Raw genomic sequence first — 6,834 nt, forward strand, 5'->3', positions numbered from 1 at the left:
TGTCTAAAAATGCCCGGCACCCCATGCCTGCTCCCTAGCCCAAGGTCCTGGAACATTAGTTCTTGTCCTTCCTACTCCAGGGGCCTATGTAAGGTGAGACCACCAGGTCCTGGGCCAGGCCTCCTTCCAACAGGTCTGGTGGGCAGACAGGCTGACATGAATACCTGTGCACACAGGGGCATTGTTTGGGGTTTATTAGTTTGTTGCTGGGGGTTGAACCCTGTACATGCAAAGGATGCACTTTACCATTGAGCCATGTGCCAGCCTCCTAGCTGGGTTAAAAACAGATCTCATTTTCACTTATAATTTGACTACTACTATACACAGAATGTTCTAGGATGGCCTGTCTGAAGACAGATCTCTCTAGTCCACTTCTCTTTGTATTGTGTAAAAGTTAACAGGGTGTAACTGTAGCAGCTAGTAGTCACATTTAGGTATTTAAATTAATGTAACCAGGCACTGGTGGCTCCTGGATACTCAGGAGGCTGAGATCTGAGGATCATGGTTCTAAGCCAGCCTGGGCAAGGAAGTCCATGAGACTCTTAACTCCAGTCAACAACCAGAAAATCAGAAGAGGCACTGTGGCTCAAAGTGGTAGAGAGATAGCCTTGAGCCAAATGAGAGTGAGGCCCTGAGTTCAAGCCTCAGTCCCAGCATGAAAACAAAAGCAAAACACCATTAAAATTGACCTAGGCAGCTGGGTGCCAGTGGCTGACCCCTGTAATCCTAGCTACTCAAGAGGCTGAGATCTAAGGATCTTGGTTCAAAGCTAGCCCAGGGCAGGAAAGTCCCCATGAGACTCTTATCTCCAATTAATCACCAGAAAACCTGAAGTGGTGCTGTGGTAGAGCACTAGCCTTGAGCTGAAGAGCTCAGCCCAGGCCCAGAGTTTAAGCCCCATGACTGAAAAAGAAGAAAAAAAATTGAGCTAGGCACCAGTGGTTCACTCCTATAATTCTAGCTATTTAAGAGGCTGAGATCTGAGGATCTAGGTTTGAAGCCAGCCTGAGTGGGAAAGTCTGTGAGAGTCTCACCCCAATAAACTATTTAAAAAGAAAAAGCCAGAAGTGGAGCTGTGTCTCCAGTGGCATAGCCCTTGCTTTGAGCAAAAGAAATTCAAGGATTATGCCTAGGCCCTGAGTTCAAGCCCCAGGACCAACACACACACACACACACACACACACACACACACACACACACACACACACACACACACGTTAAGATTTAAATACAGTAACCATATATTTTCAAGGACTGAGCGGTCACCCAAAACTAGTGACTGCAAGCAGAGTAAGGAGGAGAGGAAGGGTGGTCTATGACTCTCCTGGGGCTGATGTCACTAACTAGTATAGTCTCAGGGGCTGGAAACAAAACAAATGTATTCTCCTATAGCTCTAGATGTCACAAGTTCTAAAAGCAGCTCTATTGGGCTGATACTATATGGCCAGGGTTTGTTCCTTCTGGAGGCTCAGAAGGGGCTTGTGAGCTCCAGGGAATCGAATGTGACTCATGCCTGTAATACTAGCTACTCAGGCTGTAGAGATAGTGAGGATGGAGGATGGAGGTCAGATCGGGCAAAAAGATGGAGAGAATTCTTCTACTCAGTATGACACACATGACCTTTCTTTCATGCTCCAGAGCTAACACAGTATGGAAGTAAAACTGGACCTTATATCCTGGAAGTTCAAACCAAAATATTCCTTAATAGCCCTATGGCTGCACAGAGGCGCTCATTAAGGGCAGAATGGGTTGAGGTTGAAGGGCTACTTTCAGAGGATTGAATGGATGCTGGCTCACCAACTCAATGTATAAGGTCTTTTTTGGAGTTTGCAAACATAAGCATTATTAGTCCTGCCCTGAAGGCCGCCTGAGAAGCATTGCCTCTCTAATTCTGCATGTCAGGCATTTCTTTTTGAGGTCTGCACATTGCCAAGAGCCCACAAAAGGTTCTGGTTACTGGACTCAAAGCATTCCTGAAAAAAAAAATGTAATTACTGTCTCTCAACCACCATCATACATCCCCTGCCCCACCCCAGACCACTCCTTTGTGAGTTTGTTTTCATCCTTTTCATCTCCTTCCATAAGCTTATACGAGGTACACAGAGAAAGGTGGCAAAAGTGGTAGAAAACTTTCAAACCTATTCATGAATGTACATTTTATTGCATCAGTTACATCCACAATGTCTGTAATCATCACAAATATCTATTTTCTAAAATTCCTTACCCCAAATAAAAATTCTGTACTTATTAAGCAGTAAACTCTCATTGACATGAGATATTCTCTCTCTCTCTCTCTCTCTCTCTCTCTCTCTCTCTTTCTCTCTCTTTGTCGGTTGTGGAGTTTGAACTCAAGACCTGAACTCTCCTTGAGCTCTTTTGCTCGACTACTGCTCTACCACTTTGAGCCACAGTGGCACTTCCAGTTTTCTGATGGCTAATTGGTGATAAGAGTCTCAAGGACCTTCCTGCCTAGGCTGGCTTTGAACTGTGATCCTCAGATTTCAGCCTCCTGAGCAGCTAGGACTATAGGCCACCAGTGCCCAGCTTGTCATTCTCACTTTTAAAATGTGATTTTCATTTTATATCCTCATTTGGGGGGTACTTATGGTTAAGGACATAGAAAATAAATGGCAGGTTTTTAAACATTGGAGCCTATGATTGTCGTCATCTTCTCCTTCTCCTCCATCTCCTTCTCCTTCCTCCTCCTCCTCTACTCCTTCTTCTTCTTCTTCTTCTTCTTCTTCTTCTTCTTCTTCTTCTTCTTATTATTATTATTATTATTATTATTATTATTATTTTGTGGATACTGGGGCTTATGCTCAAGGCCTCTGGCTCTTGCCTGGCTTTTTTACTCAAGGCTAGCACTCTACAACTTAGTCATATCTCCACTCCTGGCTTTTTGATAGTTAACTAGAGATAAGAGTCTCAGATTTCTCTGCTCATGGTGGCTTTGAACCTTGATCCTCAGATCTCAGCTTCTAGACTGCTAGCATTACAGGGGTGAGCCACCAGTGCCCAACTCTGTGGTCTTCTAATTACTCGCTGAAGCCTTTGTCTGAGATCCTTATTGAGGGTATACTATATTAACAGAATAACTGACAATATCATATTATCAACTTGATGCAGGAAGTAATCTGATAAAATTCAACCTCCCTTCATGATAACAATACTAAATAAATTAGCTATGGAAAGAAGATGCCTCAGCATGGTATCTGAGACCACATAACAAGCCAAACAGCTATCATCCTATTGAATATGGAAAAGTGGAAAGCTTTCTTTGTAAATCTGGAACAGAATGATGCCCTCTTTCACTATTTTTATTCAATATAGAATTGAAAGCCCCTAGTCAGAGCAACCATGCAATTAATTAAGGAAATCTAAATGAGAAAAGAGGTAGATTGTCACTGTATGTAGATGACATGATCATACAGAAAATCCCAAAGAAGCTACCAAAGAAATTTTAAGAGCTATCCTGGATACAAAGTTAACAAGATCCCATCTTGACAAGCCAGGTATGGTGACCAGTTCTATAATCATCAGCTATGCAGGAGGCATAAGTAAGAGGAACATAGTCTTAGGCCACTACAGACAGAGTGTGAGCTCCTGTAAATAACCAAAGCAAGAAGACTGGAAAGTGGCTCAACTGGTAGAGCAACCTGCCTAGTAAGTTTCAGGCCCTGAGTTCAAACCCCAGCACAACCAAAACCAAACAATTAGAACTAATACAGCAAGCCAGTAGAGGACGGAAAACCAACCCCAAAATTAATAGTCTTGACATCTACCAATAGTGAATTACCTGAAATAGAGATCAAGAAAGAAAACAGGGCTGGGAATATGGCCTAGTGGTAGAGTGCTTGCCTCGCATACATAAAGCCCTGGGTTTGATTCCTCAGCACCACATATATAGAAAAAGCCGGAAGTGGCACTGTGGCTCAAGTGGTAGAGTACTGCCTTGAGCAAAAAGAAGCCAGGGATAGTGCTCAGGCCCTGGGTTCAAGCCCCAGGACTAGAAAAAAAAAAAAAAGAAAAGGAAGGAAGGAAGGAAGGAAGGAAGGAAGGAAGGAAGGAAGGAAGGAAGGAAGGAAAGAAGGAAGGAAACAATTCCAGCACAATAAATGCTCAACAAAAAAGCAAGCCTGATGAGGGGAATCCTGCTTTTAGACTTCAGTTTCCTCTCTCAGTAAAGTTGTTGACCTCAGCAACTTATTGTGGGGTGTAGAAGACCATGTCTGTGTGACACACAGGCTAGTACCTGTCTCAGCACCCCATTACTGGGGCTGGCTTTCAAGCAGGCTGGGCCCTTCATCTTTGTCCCTGGGAAGCCATTTGAAACTGTTTGCTTTCACAGGGCAGCACAGATGTGGGCTGTGGGAGCTGGGCCCCCTTCAGTTGTCTTTGCTAGGAATTTAACTTAGTGACCTCGACCCTGTCCTTCAGGGACCAAGAATCCAAATAAAGCTGTGTGTGTTTATTTCTCCAAGAGATAGCTAATGTGTAAACACTTGGGCCCTGTGGCTCTCCCAACAGGGAGTCTGGCCTGTGGCCTCCACATGGTCCACACAGGGCCAGCCACGGAAGGGGTAGGAGGAATGAGCAGTGGATACCTCCTTTGGGGCTTAATCTAATCCTATTCTTCCTCTAGCAAATAAAGAGCAGGAGTTTCCTGAGAGGATCTGACTCCAGACACCTGGTACACAGCTGGCTTAGTTTAAGGATATTGTATAAATATCCTGGGTGGGGGAGACAGGGCGGATGCTGGGGCTCTTTGTCAGCCCACACCAAGGTGACCAGCTGGAGAGGGCCATAAGAATTTCACATGGTTTGTTTTGTCTTTTTTTATTGGTTGGGGTGGGGGAGCACATGTTTTTTTCACTATTCTGGGGCAATGTAGTATCAATCATAGTTACATAGAATTCAGAAAACTGACTTTCAGAATCCAAGCCTTGATGTTTACTGCTGGTGAGAATCAGCTGATGAACTGAAGGCTAGAGTGTCTGAAAATTCCTACCTTCCGATGTGGGGGTCTTTGCGAGGACTCCAAGAGACCCATTCAAAGGCTTGAGAATGATCCTGGGCTCAGGGAAGCCCTCTGTACTGCACTACTGTTATATAATTCCTTAGAAGAACTGGGGCCAGTCAGGATTTCCAATGACTGAGTCCCTCACTCCTAGCGTCACTGGGGCAGCAAGAAGGAAATGGTCCTCCTTGAGAGACTCCTAGGAAGAACCATTGAGGGCAAAGAAACCACTCTGCCAGGTGGTTTGGGTTTTGACTTTGTTTTCCCTGTATTTCCAGGGCCTAAAGCAAACAGGGCCTGGCATGAAGGAGCAACTCACTACACTATACTTTGTACAATTATTTCAGGAGCTAAGTGAGACCATCCAAGATTCAGACACCGTGCAAAGAAGGGATGCCAATAAAACGATCATAAAAATTAATCAGTGAGACAGGTAAGGCATTAAAATTCATGAAGAGTATGGAATTTTGCCAGGTAATAGAGAACTGTGAAAGAAATTACCATAGAGATTTTAAAAATTTGACCAAGATTACTGATTTCTTCTTGTAACTCATAATCTAAGTCATAAGAAAATTAGGGCTTATATCTCCATCAGCACAAAACACAGTTAGGGAAGGTGAACCTGGGGCTCATAGCATAGGCCTGGAAGTCCTGAGTCTCCTACAGAACCTCAAATTTTGAACTTGAATCTGTAACCTGAGGCTCAGGCTCACATCCTCAGTTCCCTGTGCATGGGAAAATGACTTTGCTATTCAGGAAAGTTAATAAAGAACAGAAGCTTGATGTCAGTGGCTTACACCTATAATCCTAGCTACCTAGGAGATCTGAGGATTGAGGTTCAAAGCCAGCCCAGGCAGGAAAGTCTGTGAGATTCTTTTTTTTTTTTTTTTGGTCAGTCCTGGGGCTTGGACTCAGGGCCTGAGCACTGTCCCTGGCTTCTTTTTGCTCAAGGCTAGCACTCGGCCACTTGAGCCACAGCACCACTTCTGGCCATTTTCTGTATATGTGGTGCTGGGGAATCGAACCCAGGGCCTCATGTATATGAGGCAAGCACTCTTGCCACTAGGCCATATCCCCAGCGTTGTTTTTTGTTTTTTTTTTTGTGCCAGCCCTAGGCTTTGGACTCAGGGCCTGAGCACTGTCCCTGGCTTCTTTTTGCTCAAGGCTAGCTCTCTGCCACTTGAGCCACAGTGCCACTGCTGGCCATTTTCTATATATGTGGTACTGGGGAATCGAACCCAGGGCTTCATGTATACGAGTCAAGCACTCTTGCCACTAGGCCATATTCCCAGCCCTCTGTGAGATTCTTATCTCCAATTAGCTACCAAAAAAACTGGAAGTGGTGCTATGGCTCAAGTGGTAGAGCGCTAGTCTTAAGCTGAAGAGCTCAGGGATAGTGCCCAGGCCCAGAATTCAAGCTCCACAGCTGATAAAAAAAAAAAAAAAAGAATCTTGCATTATTTTGCCTGGGCTGTACTGCACAGGACAATAATCTATTTACACCTCCTATATAGTTGCGATGGCAGGTACATACCACCATACCCAGCTTTGTTGACTGAGATGAGGTCTTCCAAACTTTTTGCCCAGACTGGCCTTGAAACTCAATAGAATTACAAGCATGAGTCACTGAGCCTAGACTATTGGACACAGTTTTCAACTGCTTAAAAGTTAGGTATGATTTTGAGATCTTTATAGCAATGTGTGTTTACAGCTTGTGAATTCAAGAATATGCTCGGGGCTATATTGCTTATTGGATCGGTAAATGAGCCTTGCAGGGTATTTCACATGCTTCAGAGAATCAAATATTTTAAACCTGA

The sequence above is a fragment of the Perognathus longimembris genome, chromosome 7 (assembly GCF_023159225.1).
Source record: "Perognathus longimembris pacificus isolate PPM17 chromosome 7, ASM2315922v1, whole genome shotgun sequence".
NCBI classification, from domain to species: domain Eukaryota; kingdom Metazoa; phylum Chordata; class Mammalia; order Rodentia; family Heteromyidae; genus Perognathus; species Perognathus longimembris.